The sequence below is a fragment of the Pungitius pungitius genome, unplaced genomic scaffold (assembly GCF_949316345.1).
Source record: "Pungitius pungitius unplaced genomic scaffold, fPunPun2.1 scaffold_37, whole genome shotgun sequence".
NCBI lineage: Eukaryota > Metazoa > Chordata > Actinopteri > Perciformes > Gasterosteidae > Pungitius > Pungitius pungitius.
Window position 1 is genome coordinate 41 of NW_026909808.1, and position 13,201 is coordinate 13,241.

A 13,201-nucleotide genomic window follows, 5' to 3' on the forward strand; every position below is an offset into this window, starting at 1 on the left:
TTGGCATACTTTTGTTTGTAATTTAGCCGTTGAAATACAGGTGCTAACCAAACATGTTAGATTTACCAAAGAAGAAAAGTAAAGTTCCCTTTAGGTTTTAGGAACCTCTCTTGCCAATGCTAAGAACTGCTTCAATTTTAGAAAAAGAAACTTCTGATTATCTTTGACACGTTTTAAAGGATTAGGAAAAAGATGAAAAGCAGCTTACGGCCATACCTCTCTGGTTCCGCCCGATCTCGTCTGATCTCGGAAGCTAAGCAGAGCAGGGCCTGGTTAGTACCTGGATGGAAGACCGCCTGGGAATCCCAGGTGCCGTAAGCTTTTTCACTTCTCTCTCTGAAAGCCGCCCAGCGCCGTAGCTTGTACACCTACACAATTGTAAAAAGTTGATCACATTGTAGAAGAGATGCAATAGGAAGAAGATGAAAGGTGGCTTACGTCCATACCATCGTCAGGCCATTTGAGGTGGCGGGGACTGCAATGGCCATCCACCGATTGGCTGGGACTCCTGGGCGGGTCTTCTCTAGTCCATCCAATTTTCGCCATAGGATGTCACAGCCTTCTTTGCATACCCTTATTTAACCCACACAAAGATGCCAACGGCAGGCGTGACATAATTTTTTGACGCATTATAAAGGATTAGGAAAAAGATAAAAAGCAGCTTACGGCCATACCTCTCTGGTTCCGCCCGATCTCGTCTGATCTCGGAAGCTAAGCAGAGCAGGGCCTGGTTAGTACCTGGATGGAAGACCGCCTGGGAATCCCAGGTGCCGTAAGCTTTTTCACTTCTCTCTGAAAGCTGCAGAGCGCCGCAGATTGTACACCTACAAATTACAAAAAGTATATCACATTGTTGAAGAGATGCATGTTTATTGTTGTTTTAACGTTGGATATGAAAGGCATTTAGACAATATTATCAAACATGATTCCGTTTCATGGTTGCTAAATTAGTGTTGATCAACATTTAACAATTGGCATACTTTTGTTTGTAATTTAGCCGTTGAAATACAGGTGCTAACCAAACATGTTAGATTTACCAAAGAAGAAAAGTAAAGTTCCCTTTAGGTTTTAGGAACCTCTCTTGCCAATGCTAAGAACTGCTTCAATTTTAGAAAAAGAAACTTCTGATTATCTTTGACACGTTTTAAAGGATTAGGAAAAAGATGAAAAGCAGCTTACGCCATACCTCTCTGGTTCCGCCCGATCTCGTCTGATCTCGGAAGCTAAGCAGAGCAGGGCCTGGTTAGTACCTGAATGGAAGACCGCCTGGGAATCCCAGGTGCCGTAAGCTTTTTCACTTCTCTCTCTGAAAGCCGCCCAGCGCCGTAGCTTGTACACCTACACAATTGTAAAAAGTTGATCACATTGTAGAAGAGATGCAATAGGAAGAAGATGAAAGGTGGCTTACGTCCATACCATCGTCAGGCCATTTGAGGTGGCGGGGACTGCAATGGCCATCCACCGATTGGCTGGGACTCCTGGGCGGGTCTTCTCTAGTCCATCCAATTTTCGCCATAGGATGTCACAGCCTTCTTTGCATACCCTTATTTAACCCACACAAAGATGCCAACGGCAGGCGTGACATAATTTTTTGACGCATTATAAAGGATTAGGAAAAAGATAAAAAGCAGCTTACGGCCATACCTCTCTGGTTCCGCCCGATCTCGTCTGATCTCGGAAGCTAAGCAGAGCAGGGCCTGGTTAGTACCTGGATGGAAGACCGCCTGGGAATCCCAGGTGCCGTAAGCTTTTTCACTTCTCTCTGAAAGCTGCAGAGCGCCGCAGATTGTACACCTACAAATTACAAAAAGTATATCACATTGTTGAAGAGATGCATGTTTATTGTTGTTTTAACGTTGGATATGAAAGGCATTTAGACAATATTATCAAACATGATTCCGTTTCATGGTTGCTAAATTAGTGTTGATCAACATTTAACAATTGGCATACTTTTGTTTGTAATTTAGCCGTTGAAATACAGGTGCTAACCAAACATGTTAGATTTACCAAAGAAGAAAAGTAAAGTTCCCTTTAGGTTTTAGGAACCTCTCTTGCCAATGCTAAGAACTGCTTCAATTTTAGAAAAAGAAACTTCTGATTATCTTTGACACGTTTTAAAGGATTAGGAAAAAGATGAAAAGCAGCTTACGGCCATACCTCTCTGGTTCCGCCCGATCTCGTCTGATCTCGGAAGCTAAGCAGAGCAGGGCCTGGTTAGTACCTGAATGGAAGACCGCCTGGGAATCCCAGGTGCCGTAAGCTTTTTCACTTCTCTCTCTGAAAGCCGCCCAGCGCCGTAGCTTGTACACCTACACAATTGTAAAAAGTTGATCACATTGTAGAAGAGATGCAATAGGAAGAAGATGAAAGGTGGCTTACGTCCATACCATCGTCAGGCCATTTGAGGTGGCGGGGACTGCAATGGCCATCCACCGATTGGCTGGGACTCCTGGGCGGGTCTTCTCTAGTCCATCCAATTTTCGCCATAGGATGTCACAGCCTTCTTTGCATACCCTTATTTAACCCACACAAAGATGCCAACGGCAGGCGTGACATAATTTTTTGACGCATTATAAAGGATTAGGAAAAAGATAAAAAGCAGCTTACGGCCATACCTCTCTGGTTCCGCCCGATCTCGTCTGATCTCGGAAGCTAAGCAGAGCAGGGCCTGGTTAGTACCTGGATGGAAGACCGCCTGGGAATCCCAGGTGCCGTAAGCTTTTTCACTTCTCTCTGAAAGCTGCAGAGCGCCGCAGATTGTACACCTACAAATTACAAAAAGTATATCACATTGTTGAAGAGATGCATGTTTATTGTTGTTTTAACGTTGGATATGAAAGGCATTTAGACAATATTATCAAACATGATTCCGTTTCATGGTTGCTAAATTAGTGTTGATCAACATTTAACAATTGGCATACTTTTGTTTGTAATTTAGCCGTTGAAATACAGGTGCTAACCAAACATGTTAGATTTACCAAAGAAGAAAAGTAAAGTTCCCTTTAGGTTTTAGGAACCTCTCTTGCCAATGCTAAGAACTGCTTCAATTTTAGAAAAAGAAACTTCTGATTATCTTTGACACGTTTTAAAGGATTAGGAAAAAGATGAAAAGCAGCTTACGGCCATACCTCTCTGGTTCCGCCCGATCTCGTCTGATCTCGGAAGCTAAGCAGAGCAGGGCCTGGTTAGTACCTGGATGGAAGACCGCCTGGGAATCCCAGGTGCCGTAAGCTTTTTCACTTCTCTCTCTGAAAGCCGCCCAGCGCCGTAGCTTGTACACCTACACAATTGTAAAAAGTTGATCACATTGTAGAAGAGATGCAATAGGAAGAAGATGAAAGGTGGCTTACGTCCATACCATCGTCAGGCCATTTGAGGTGGCGGGGACTGCAATGGCCATCCACCGATTGGCTGGGACTCCTGGGCGGGTCTTCTCTAGTCCATCCAATTTTCGCCATAGGATGTCACAGCCTTCTTTGCATACCCTTATTTAACCCACACAAAGATGCCAACGGCAGGCGTGACATAATTTTTTGACGCATTATAAAGGATTAGGAAAAAGATAAAAAGCAGCTTACGGCCATACCTCTCTGGTTCCGCCCGATCTCGTCTGATCTCGGAAGCTAAGCAGAGCAGGGCCTGGTTAGTACCTGGATGGAAGACCGCCTGGGAATCCCAGGTGCCGTAAGCTTTTTCACTTCTCTCTGAAAGCTGCAGAGCGCCGCAGATTGTACACCTACAAATTACAAAAAGTATATCACATTGTTGAAGAGATGCATGTTTATTGTTGTTTTAACGTTGGATATGAAAGGCATTTAGACAATATTATCAAACATGATTCCGTTTCATGGTTGCTAAATTAGTGTTGATCAACATTTAACAATTGGCATACTTTTGTTTGTAATTTAGCCGTTGAAATACAGGTGCTAACCAAACATGTTAGATTTACCAAAGAAGAAAAGTAAAGTTCCCTTTAGGTTTTAGGAACCTCTCTTGCCAATGCTAAGAACTGCTTCAATTTTAGAAAAAGAAACTTCTGATTATCTTTGACACGTTTTAAAGGATTAGGAAAAAGATGAAAAGCAGCTTACGGCCATACCTCTCTGGTTCCGCCCGATCTCGTCTGATCTCGGAAGCTAAGCAGAGCAGGGCCTGGTTAGTACCTGAATGGAAGACCGCCTGGGAATCCCAGGTGCCGTAAGCTTTTTCACTTCTCTCTCTGAAAGCCGCCCAGCGCCGTAGCTTGTACACCTACACAATTGTAAAAAGTTGATCACATTGTAGAAGAGATGCAATAGGAAGAAGATGAAAGGTGGCTTACGTCCATACCATCGTCAGGCCATTTGAGGTGGCGGGGACTGCAATGGCCATCCACCGATTGGCTGGGACTCCTGGGCGGGTCTTCTCTAGTCCATCCAATTTTCGCCATAGGATGTCACAGCCTTCTTTGCATACCCTTATTTAACCCACACAAAGATGCCAACGGCAGGCGTGACATAATTTTTTGACGCATTATAAAGGATTAGGAAAAAGATAAAAAGCAGCTTACGGCCATACCTCTCTGGTTCCGCCCGATCTCGTCTGATCTCGGAAGCTAAGCAGAGCAGGGCCTGGTTAGTACCTGGATGGAAGACCGCCTGGGAATCCCAGGTGCCGTAAGCTTTTTCACTTCTCTCTGAAAGCTGCAGAGCGCCGCAGATTGTACACCTACAAATTACAAAAAGTATATCACATTGTTGAAGAGATGCATGTTTATTGTTGTTTTAACGTTGGATATGAAAGGCATTTAGACAATATTATCAAACATGATTCCGTTTCATGGTTGCTAAATTAGTGTTGATCAACATTTAACAATTGGCATACTTTTGTTTGTAATTTAGCCGTTGAAATACAGGTGCTAACCAAACATGTTAGATTTACCAAAGAAGAAAAGTAAAGTTCCCTTTAGGTTTTAGGAACCTCTCTTGCCAATGCTAAGAACTGCTTCAATTTTAGAAAAAGAAACTTCTGATTATCTTTGACACGTTTTAAAGGATTAGGAAAAAGATGAAAAGCAGCTTACGGCCATACCTCTCTGGTTCCGCCCGATCTCGTCTGATCTCGGAAGCTAAGCAGAGCAGGGCCTGGTTAGTACCTGGATGGAAGACCGCCTGGGAATCCCAGGTGCCGTAAGCTTTTTCACTTCTCTCTCTGAAAGCCGCCCAGCGCCGTAGCTTGTACACCTACACAATTGTAAAAAGTTGATCACATTGTAGAAGAGATGCAATAGGAAGAAGATGAAAGGTGGCTTACGTCCATACCATCGTCAGGCCATTTGAGGTGGCGGGGACTGCAATGGCCATCCACCGATTGGCTGGGACTCCTGGGCGGGTCTTCTCTAGTCCATCCAATTTTCGCCATAGGATGTCACAGCCTTCTTTGCATACCCTTATTTAACCCACACAAAGATGCCAACGGCAGGCGTGACATAATTTTTTGACGCATTATAAAGGATTAGGAAAAAGATAAAAAGCAGCTTACGGCCATACCTCTCTGGTTCCGCCCGATCTCGTCTGATCTCGGAAGCTAAGCAGAGCAGGGCCTGGTTAGTACCTGGATGGAAGACCGCCTGGGAATCCCAGGTGCCGTAAGCTTTTTCACTTCTCTCTGAAAGCTGCAGAGCGCCGCAGATTGTACACCTACAAATTACAAAAAGTATATCACATTGTTGAAGAGATGCATGTTTATTGTTGTTTTAACGTTGGATATGAAAGGCATTTAGACAATATTATCAAACATGATTCCGTTTCATGGTTGCTAAATTAGTGTTGATCAACATTTAACAATTGGCATACTTTTGTTTGTAATTTAGCCGTTGAAATACAGGTGCTAACCAAACATGTTAGATTTACCAAAGAAGAAAAGTAAAGTTCCCTTTAGGTTTTAGGAACCTCTCTTGCCAATGCTAAGAACTGCTTCAATTTTAGAAAAAGAAACTTCTGATTATCTTTGACACGTTTTAAAGGATTAGGAAAAAGATGAAAAGCAGCTTACGGCCATACCTCTCTGGTTCCGCCCGATCTCGTCTGATCTCGGAAGCTAAGCAGAGCAGGGCCTGGTTAGTACCTGAATGGAAGACCGCCTGGGAATCCCAGGTGCCGTAAGCTTTTTCACTTCTCTCTCTGAAAGCCGCCCAGCGCCGTAGCTTGTACACCTACACAATTGTAAAAAGTTGATCACATTGTAGAAGAGATGCAATAGGAAGAAGATGAAAGGTGGCTTACGTCCATACCATCGTCAGGCCATTTGAGGTGGCGGGGACTGCAATGGCCATCCACCGATTGGCTGGGACTCCTGGGCGGGTCTTCTCTAGTCCATCCAATTTTCGCCATAGGATGTCACAGCCTTCTTTGCATACCCTTATTTAACCCACACAAAGATGCCAACGGCAGGCGTGACATAATTTTTTGACGCATTATAAAGGATTAGGAAAAAGATAAAAAGCAGCTTACGGCCATACCTCTCTGGTTCCGCCCGATCTCGTCTGATCTCGGAAGCTAAGCAGAGCAGGGCCTGGTTAGTACCTGGATGGAAGACCGCCTGGGAATCCCAGGTGCCGTAAGCTTTTTCACTTCTCTCTGAAAGCTGCAGAGCGCCGCAGATTGTACACCTACAAATTACAAAAAGTATATCACATTGTTGAAGAGATGCATGTTTATTGTTGTTTTAACGTTGGATATGAAAGGCATTTAGACAATATTATCAAACATGATTCCGTTTCATGGTTGCTAAATTAGTGTTGATCAACATTTAACAATTGGCATACTTTTGTTTGTAATTTAGCCGTTGAAATACAGGTGCTAACCAAACATGTTAGATTTACCAAAGAAGAAAAGTAAAGTTCCCTTTAGGTTTTAGGAACCTCTCTTGCCAATGCTAAGAACTGCTTCAATTTTAGAAAAAGAAACTTCTGATTATCTTTGACACGTTTTAAAGGATTAGGAAAAAGATGAAAAGCAGCTTACGGCCATACCTCTCTGGTTCCGCCCGATCTCGTCTGATCTCGGAAGCTAAGCAGAGCAGGGCCTGGTTAGTACCTGGATGGAAGACCGCCTGGGAATCCCAGGTGCCGTAAGCTTTTTCACTTCTCTCTCTGAAAGCCGCCCAGCGCCGTAGCTTGTACACCTACACAATTGTAAAAAGTTGATCACATTGTAGAAGAGATGCAATAGGAAGAAGATGAAAGGTGGCTTACGTCCATACCATCGTCAGGCCATTTGAGGTGGCGGGGACTGCAATGGCCATCCACCGATTGGCTGGGACTCCTGGGCGGGTCTTCTCTAGTCCATCCAATTTTCGCCATAGGATGTCACAGCCTTCTTTGCATACCCTTATTTAACCCACACAAAGATGCCAACGGCAGGCGTGACATAATTTTTTGACGCATTATAAAGGATTAGGAAAAAGATAAAAAGCAGCTTACGGCCATACCTCTCTGGTTCCGCCCGATCTCGTCTGATCTCGGAAGCTAAGCAGAGCAGGGCCTGGTTAGTACCTGGATGGAAGACCGCCTGGGAATCCCAGGTGCCGTAAGCTTTTTCACTTCTCTCTGAAAGCTGCAGAGCGCCGCAGATTGTACACCTACAAATTACAAAAAGTATATCACATTGTTGAAGAGATGCATGTTTATTGTTGTTTTAACGTTGGATATGAAAGGCATTTAGACAATATTATCAAACATGATTCCGTTTCATGGTTGCTAAATTAGTGTTGATCAACATTTAACAATTGGCATACTTTTGTTTGTAATTTAGCCGTTGAAATACAGGTGCTAACCAAACATGTTAGATTTACCAAAGAAGAAAAGTAAAGTTCCCTTTAGGTTTTAGGAACCTCTCTTGCCAATGCTAAGAACTGCTTCAATTTTAGAAAAAGAAACTTCTGATTATCTTTGACACGTTTTAAAGGATTAGGAAAAAGATGAAAAGCAGCTTACGGCCATACCTCTCTGGTTCCGCCCGATCTCGTCTGATCTCGGAAGCTAAGCAGAGCAGGGCCTGGTTAGTACCTGAATGGAAGACCGCCTGGGAATCCCAGGTGCCGTAAGCTTTTTCACTTCTCTCTCTGAAAGCCGCCCAGCGCCGTAGCTTGTACACCTACACAATTGTAAAAAGTTGATCACATTGTAGAAGAGATGCAATAGGAAGAAGATGAAAGGTGGCTTACGTCCATACCATCGTCAGGCCATTTGAGGTGGCGGGGACTGCAATGGCCATCCACCGATTGGCTGGGACTCCTGGGCGGGTCTTCTCTAGTCCATCCAATTTTCGCCATAGGATGTCACAGCCTTCTTTGCATACCCTTATTTAACCCACACAAAGATGCCAACGGCAGGCGTGACATAATTTTTTGACGCATTATAAAGGATTAGGAAAAAGATAAAAAGCAGCTTACGGCCATACCTCTCTGGTTCCGCCCGATCTCGTCTGATCTCGGAAGCTAAGCAGAGCAGGGCCTGGTTAGTACCTGGATGGAAGACCGCCTGGGAATCCCAGGTGCCGTAAGCTTTTTCACTTCTCTCTGAAAGCTGCAGAGCGCCGCAGATTGTACACCTACAAATTACAAAAAGTATATCACATTGTTGAAGAGATGCATGTTTATTGTTGTTTTAACGTTGGATATGAAAGGCATTTAGACAATATTATCAAACATGATTCCGTTTCATGGTTGCTAAATTAGTGTTGATCAACATTTAACAATTGGCATACTTTTGTTTGTAATTTAGCCGTTGAAATACAGGTGCTAACCAAACATGTTAGATTTACCAAAGAAGAAAAGTAAAGTTCCCTTTAGGTTTTAGGAACCTCTCTTGCCAATGCTAAGAACTGCTTCAATTTTAGAAAAAGAAACTTCTGATTATCTTTGACACGTTTTAAAGGATTAGGAAAAAGATGAAAAGCAGCTTACGGCCATACCTCTCTGGTTCCGCCCGATCTCGTCTGATCTCGGAAGCTAAGCAGAGCAGGGCCTGGTTAGTACCTGGATGGAAGACCGCCTGGGAATCCCAGGTGCCGTAAGCTTTTTCACTTCTCTCTCTGAAAGCCGCCCAGCGCCGTAGCTTGTACACCTACACAATTGTAAAAAGTTGATCACATTGTAGAAGAGATGCAATAGGAAGAAGATGAAAGGTGGCTTACGTCCATACCATCGTCAGGCCATTTGAGGTGGCGGGGACTGCAATGGCCATCCACCGATTGGCTGGGACTCCTGGGCGGGTCTTCTCTAGTCCATCCAATTTTCGCCATAGGATGTCACAGCCTTCTTTGCATACCCTTATTTAACCCACACAAAGATGCCAACGGCAGGCGTGACATAATTTTTTGACGCATTATAAAGGATTAGGAAAAAGATAAAAAGCAGCTTACGGCCATACCTCTCTGGTTCCGCCCGATCTCGTCTGATCTCGGAAGCTAAGCAGAGCAGGGCCTGGTTAGTACCTGGATGGAAGACCGCCTGGGAATCCCAGGTGCCGTAAGCTTTTTCACTTCTCTCTGAAAGCTGCAGAGCGCCGCAGATTGTACACCTACAAATTACAAAAAGTATATCACATTGTTGAAGAGATGCATGTTTATTGTTGTTTTAACGTTGGATATGAAAGGCATTTAGACAATATTATCAAACATGATTCCGTTTCATGGTTGCTAAATTAGTGTTGATCAACATTTAACAATTGGCATACTTTTGTTTGTAATTTAGCCGTTGAAATACAGGTGCTAACCAAACATGTTAGATTTACCAAAGAAGAAAAGTAAAGTTCCCTTTAGGTTTTAGGAACCTCTCTTGCCAATGCTAAGAACTGCTTCAATTTTAGAAAAAGAAACTTCTGATTATCTTTGACACGTTTTAAAGGATTAGGAAAAAGATGAAAAGCAGCTTACGGCCATACCTCTCTGGTTCCGCCCGATCTCGTCTGATCTCGGAAGCTAAGCAGAGCAGGGCCTGGTTAGTACCTGAATGGAAGACCGCCTGGGAATCCCAGGTGCCGTAAGCTTTTTCACTTCTCTCTCTGAAAGCCGCCCAGCGCCGTAGCTTGTACACCTACACAATTGTAAAAAGTTGATCACATTGTAGAAGAGATGCAATAGGAAGAAGATGAAAGGTGGCTTACGTCCATACCATCGTCAGGCCATTTGAGGTGGCGGGGACTGCAATGGCCATCCACCGATTGGCTGGGACTCCTGGGCGGGTCTTCTCTAGTCCATCCAATTTTCGCCATAGGATGTCACAGCCTTCTTTGCATACCCTTATTTAACCCACACAAAGATGCCAACGGCAGGCGTGACATAATTTTTTGACGCATTATAAAGGATTAGGAAAAAGATAAAAAGCAGCTTACGGCCATACCTCTCTGGTTCCGCCCGATCTCGTCTGATCTCGGAAGCTAAGCAGAGCAGGGCCTGGTTAGTACCTGGATGGAAGACCGCCTGGGAATCCCAGGTGCCGTAAGCTTTTTCACTTCTCTCTGAAAGCTGCAGAGCGCCGCAGATTGTACACCTACAAATTACAAAAAGTATATCACATTGTTGAAGAGATGCATGTTTATTGTTGTTTTAACGTTGGATATGAAAGGCATTTAGACAATATTATCAAACATGATTCCGTTTCATGGTTGCTAAATTAGTGTTGATCAACATTTAACAATTGGCATACTTTTGTTTGTAATTTAGCCGTTGAAATACAGGTGCTAACCAAACATGTTAGATTTACCAAAGAAGAAAAGTAAAGTTCCCTTTAGGTTTTAGGAACCTCTCTTGCCAATGCTAAGAACTGCTTCAATTTTAGAAAAAGAAACTTCTGATTATCTTTGACACGTTTTAAAGGATTAGGAAAAAGATGAAAAGCAGCTTACGGCCATACCTCTCTGGTTCCGCCCGATCTCGTCTGATCTCGGAAGCTAAGCAGAGCAGGGCCTGGTTAGTACCTGGATGGAAGACCGCCTGGGAATCCCAGGTGCCGTAAGCTTTTTCACTTCTCTCTCTGAAAGCCGCCCAGCGCCGTAGCTTGTACACCTACACAATTGTAAAAAGTTGATCACATTGTAGAAGAGATGCAATAGGAAGAAGATGAAAGGTGGCTTACGTCCATACCATCGTCAGGCCATTTGAGGTGGCGGGGACTGCAATGGCCATCCACCGATTGGCTGGGACTCCTGGGCGGGTCTTCTCTAGTCCATCCAATTTTCGCCATAGGATGTCACAGCCTTCTTTGCATACCCTTATTTAACCCACACAAAGATGCCAACGGCAGGCGTGACATAATTTTTTGACGCATTATAAAGGATTAGGAAAAAGATAAAAAGCAGCTTACGGCCATACCTCTCTGGTTCCGCCCGATCTCGTCTGATCTCGGAAGCTAAGCAGAGCAGGGCCTGGTTAGTACCTGGATGGAAGACCGCCTGGGAATCCCAGGTGCCGTAAGCTTTTTCACTTCTCTCTGAAAGCTGCAGAGCGCCGCAGATTGTACACCTACAAATTACAAAAAGTATATCACATTGTTGAAGAGATGCATGTTTATTGTTGTTTTAACGTTGGATATGAAAGGCATTTAGACAATATTATCAAACATGATTCCGTTTCATGGTTGCTAAATTAGTGTTGATCAACATTTAACAATTGGCATACTTTTGTTTGTAATTTAGCCGTTGAAATACAGGTGCTAACCAAACATGTTAGATTTACCAAAGAAGAAAAGTAAAGTTCCCTTTAGGTTTTAGGAACCTCTCTTGCCAATGCTAAGAACTGCTTCAATTTTAGAAAAAGAAACTTCTGATTATCTTTGACACGTTTTAAAGGATTAGGAAAAAGATGAAAAGCAGCTTACGGCCATACCTCTCTGGTTCCGCCCGATCTCGTCTGATCTCGGAAGCTAAGCAGAGCAGGGCCTGGTTAGTACCTGAATGGAAGACCGCCTGGGAATCCCAGGTGCCGTAAGCTTTTTCACTTCTCTCTCTGAAAGCTGCCCAGCGCCGTAGCTTGTACACCTACACAATTGTAAAAAGTTGATCACATTGTAGAAGAGATGCAATAGGAAGAAGATGAAAGGTGGCTTACGTCCATACCATCGTCAGGCCATTTGAGGTGGCGGGGACTGCAATGGCCATCCACCGATTGGCTGGGACTCCTGGGCGGGTCTTCTCTAGTCCATCCAATTTTCGCCATAGGATGTCACAGCCTTCTTTGCATACCCTTATTTAACCCACACAAAGATGCCAACGGCAGGCGTGACATAATTTTTTGACGCATTATAAAGGATTAGGAAAAAGATAAAAAGCAGCTTACGGCCATACCTCTCTGGTTCCGCCCGATCTCGTCTGATCTCGGAAGCTAAGCAGAGCAGGGCCTGGTTAGTACCTGGATGGAAGACCGCCTGGGAATCCCAGGTGCCGTAAGCTTTTTCACTTCTCTCTGAAAGCTGCAGAGCGCCGCAGATTGTACACCTACAAATTACAAAAAGTATATCACATTGTTGAAGAGATGCATGTTTATTGTTGTTTTAACGTTGGATATGAAAGGCATTTAGACAATATTATCAAACATGATTCCGTTTCATGGTTGCTAAATTAGTGTTGATCAACATTTAACAATTGGCATACTTTTGTTTGTAATTTAGCCGTTGAAATACAGGTGCTAACCAAACATGTTAGATTTACCAAAGAAGAAAAGTAAAGTTCCCTTTAGGTTTTAGGAACCTCTCTTGCCAATGCTAAGAACTGCTTCAATTTTAGAAAAAGAAACTTCTGATTATCTTTGACACGTTTTAAAGGATTAGGAAAAAGATGAAAAGCAGCTTACGGCCATACCTCTCTGGTTCCGCCCGATCTCGTCTGATCTCGGAAGCTAAGCAGAGCAGGGCCTGGTTAGTACCTGGATGGAAGACCGCCTGGGAATCCCAAGTGCCGTAAGCTTTTTCACTTCTCTCTCTGAAAGCCGCCCAGCGCCGTAGCTTGTACACCTACACAATTGTAAAAAGTTGATCACATTGTAGAAGAGATGCAATAGGAAGAAGATGAAAGGTGGCTTACGTCCATACCATCGTCAGGCCATTTGAGGTGGCGGGGACTGCAATGGCCATCCACCGATTGGCTGGGACTCCTGGGCGGGTCTTCTCTAGTCCATCCAATTTTCGCCATAGGATGTCACAGCCTTCTTTGCATACCCTTATT

The 13,201-nt window shown here is 43.9% G+C and overlaps 26 non-coding genes and 1 pseudogene across 26 annotated transcripts; all 27 read left to right on the forward strand.

Moving 5' to 3' along the window:
• Positions 1–202: 202 nt before the first annotated feature.
• Positions 203–321, forward strand: LOC134110387 (5S ribosomal RNA). The gene has a single exon (XR_009943772.1). It is a non-coding gene; the product is annotated as a 5S ribosomal RNA (ribosomal RNA).
• A 339-nt stretch (positions 322–660) lies between these two features.
• Positions 661–779, forward strand: LOC134110498 (5S ribosomal RNA). Its single transcript, XR_009943883.1, has one exon. It is a non-coding gene; the product is annotated as a 5S ribosomal RNA (ribosomal RNA).
• Positions 780–1,173: 394 nt separating this feature from the next.
• Positions 1,174–1,291, forward strand: LOC134110206 (5S ribosomal RNA; annotated as a pseudogene).
• Positions 1,292–1,630: 339 nt separating this feature from the next.
• On the forward strand, positions 1,631–1,749 carry LOC134110609 (5S ribosomal RNA). Its single transcript, XR_009943994.1, has one exon. It is a non-coding gene; the product is annotated as a 5S ribosomal RNA (ribosomal RNA).
• A 394-nt stretch (positions 1,750–2,143) lies between these two features.
• Positions 2,144–2,262, forward strand: LOC134109824 (5S ribosomal RNA). The gene has a single exon (XR_009943219.1). It is a non-coding gene; the product is annotated as a 5S ribosomal RNA (ribosomal RNA).
• Positions 2,263–2,601: 339 nt separating this feature from the next.
• On the forward strand, positions 2,602–2,720 carry LOC134109841 (5S ribosomal RNA). The gene has a single exon (XR_009943236.1). It is a non-coding gene; the product is annotated as a 5S ribosomal RNA (ribosomal RNA).
• Positions 2,721–3,114: 394 nt separating this feature from the next.
• Positions 3,115–3,233, forward strand: LOC134109952 (5S ribosomal RNA). The gene has a single exon (XR_009943347.1). It is a non-coding gene; the product is annotated as a 5S ribosomal RNA (ribosomal RNA).
• Positions 3,234–3,572: 339 nt separating this feature from the next.
• On the forward strand, positions 3,573–3,691 carry LOC134110064 (5S ribosomal RNA). The gene has a single exon (XR_009943458.1). It is a non-coding gene; the product is annotated as a 5S ribosomal RNA (ribosomal RNA).
• Positions 3,692–4,085: 394 nt separating this feature from the next.
• On the forward strand, positions 4,086–4,204 carry LOC134109826 (5S ribosomal RNA). Its single transcript, XR_009943221.1, has one exon. It is a non-coding gene; the product is annotated as a 5S ribosomal RNA (ribosomal RNA).
• Positions 4,205–4,543: 339 nt separating this feature from the next.
• On the forward strand, positions 4,544–4,662 carry LOC134110175 (5S ribosomal RNA). The gene has a single exon (XR_009943569.1). It is a non-coding gene; the product is annotated as a 5S ribosomal RNA (ribosomal RNA).
• A 394-nt stretch (positions 4,663–5,056) lies between these two features.
• LOC134110218 (5S ribosomal RNA) lies at positions 5,057–5,175 on the forward strand. Its single transcript, XR_009943602.1, has one exon. It is a non-coding gene; the product is annotated as a 5S ribosomal RNA (ribosomal RNA).
• A 339-nt stretch (positions 5,176–5,514) lies between these two features.
• Positions 5,515–5,633, forward strand: LOC134110229 (5S ribosomal RNA). Its single transcript, XR_009943613.1, has one exon. It is a non-coding gene; the product is annotated as a 5S ribosomal RNA (ribosomal RNA).
• Positions 5,634–6,027: 394 nt separating this feature from the next.
• On the forward strand, positions 6,028–6,146 carry LOC134109827 (5S ribosomal RNA). Its single transcript, XR_009943222.1, has one exon. It is a non-coding gene; the product is annotated as a 5S ribosomal RNA (ribosomal RNA).
• Positions 6,147–6,485: 339 nt separating this feature from the next.
• Positions 6,486–6,604, forward strand: LOC134110240 (5S ribosomal RNA). The gene has a single exon (XR_009943625.1). It is a non-coding gene; the product is annotated as a 5S ribosomal RNA (ribosomal RNA).
• Positions 6,605–6,998: 394 nt separating this feature from the next.
• Positions 6,999–7,117, forward strand: LOC134110251 (5S ribosomal RNA). Its single transcript, XR_009943636.1, has one exon. It is a non-coding gene; the product is annotated as a 5S ribosomal RNA (ribosomal RNA).
• Positions 7,118–7,456: 339 nt separating this feature from the next.
• Positions 7,457–7,575, forward strand: LOC134110259 (5S ribosomal RNA). The gene has a single exon (XR_009943644.1). It is a non-coding gene; the product is annotated as a 5S ribosomal RNA (ribosomal RNA).
• A 394-nt stretch (positions 7,576–7,969) lies between these two features.
• On the forward strand, positions 7,970–8,088 carry LOC134109828 (5S ribosomal RNA). Its single transcript, XR_009943223.1, has one exon. It is a non-coding gene; the product is annotated as a 5S ribosomal RNA (ribosomal RNA).
• A 339-nt stretch (positions 8,089–8,427) lies between these two features.
• Positions 8,428–8,546, forward strand: LOC134110270 (5S ribosomal RNA). Its single transcript, XR_009943655.1, has one exon. It is a non-coding gene; the product is annotated as a 5S ribosomal RNA (ribosomal RNA).
• Positions 8,547–8,940: 394 nt separating this feature from the next.
• LOC134110282 (5S ribosomal RNA) lies at positions 8,941–9,059 on the forward strand. Its single transcript, XR_009943667.1, has one exon. It is a non-coding gene; the product is annotated as a 5S ribosomal RNA (ribosomal RNA).
• A 339-nt stretch (positions 9,060–9,398) lies between these two features.
• LOC134110293 (5S ribosomal RNA) lies at positions 9,399–9,517 on the forward strand. The gene has a single exon (XR_009943678.1). It is a non-coding gene; the product is annotated as a 5S ribosomal RNA (ribosomal RNA).
• Positions 9,518–9,911: 394 nt separating this feature from the next.
• Positions 9,912–10,030, forward strand: LOC134109829 (5S ribosomal RNA). Its single transcript, XR_009943224.1, has one exon. It is a non-coding gene; the product is annotated as a 5S ribosomal RNA (ribosomal RNA).
• A 339-nt stretch (positions 10,031–10,369) lies between these two features.
• Positions 10,370–10,488, forward strand: LOC134110304 (5S ribosomal RNA). Its single transcript, XR_009943689.1, has one exon. It is a non-coding gene; the product is annotated as a 5S ribosomal RNA (ribosomal RNA).
• Positions 10,489–10,882: 394 nt separating this feature from the next.
• Positions 10,883–11,001, forward strand: LOC134110315 (5S ribosomal RNA). The gene has a single exon (XR_009943700.1). It is a non-coding gene; the product is annotated as a 5S ribosomal RNA (ribosomal RNA).
• Positions 11,002–11,340: 339 nt separating this feature from the next.
• LOC134110326 (5S ribosomal RNA) lies at positions 11,341–11,459 on the forward strand. Its single transcript, XR_009943711.1, has one exon. It is a non-coding gene; the product is annotated as a 5S ribosomal RNA (ribosomal RNA).
• A 394-nt stretch (positions 11,460–11,853) lies between these two features.
• On the forward strand, positions 11,854–11,972 carry LOC134109830 (5S ribosomal RNA). The gene has a single exon (XR_009943225.1). It is a non-coding gene; the product is annotated as a 5S ribosomal RNA (ribosomal RNA).
• A 339-nt stretch (positions 11,973–12,311) lies between these two features.
• LOC134110337 (5S ribosomal RNA) lies at positions 12,312–12,430 on the forward strand. Its single transcript, XR_009943722.1, has one exon. It is a non-coding gene; the product is annotated as a 5S ribosomal RNA (ribosomal RNA).
• Positions 12,431–12,824: 394 nt separating this feature from the next.
• Positions 12,825–12,943, forward strand: LOC134110015 (5S ribosomal RNA). Its single transcript, XR_009943409.1, has one exon. It is a non-coding gene; the product is annotated as a 5S ribosomal RNA (ribosomal RNA).
• The last annotated feature ends 258 nt before the right edge of the window (positions 12,944–13,201 follow it).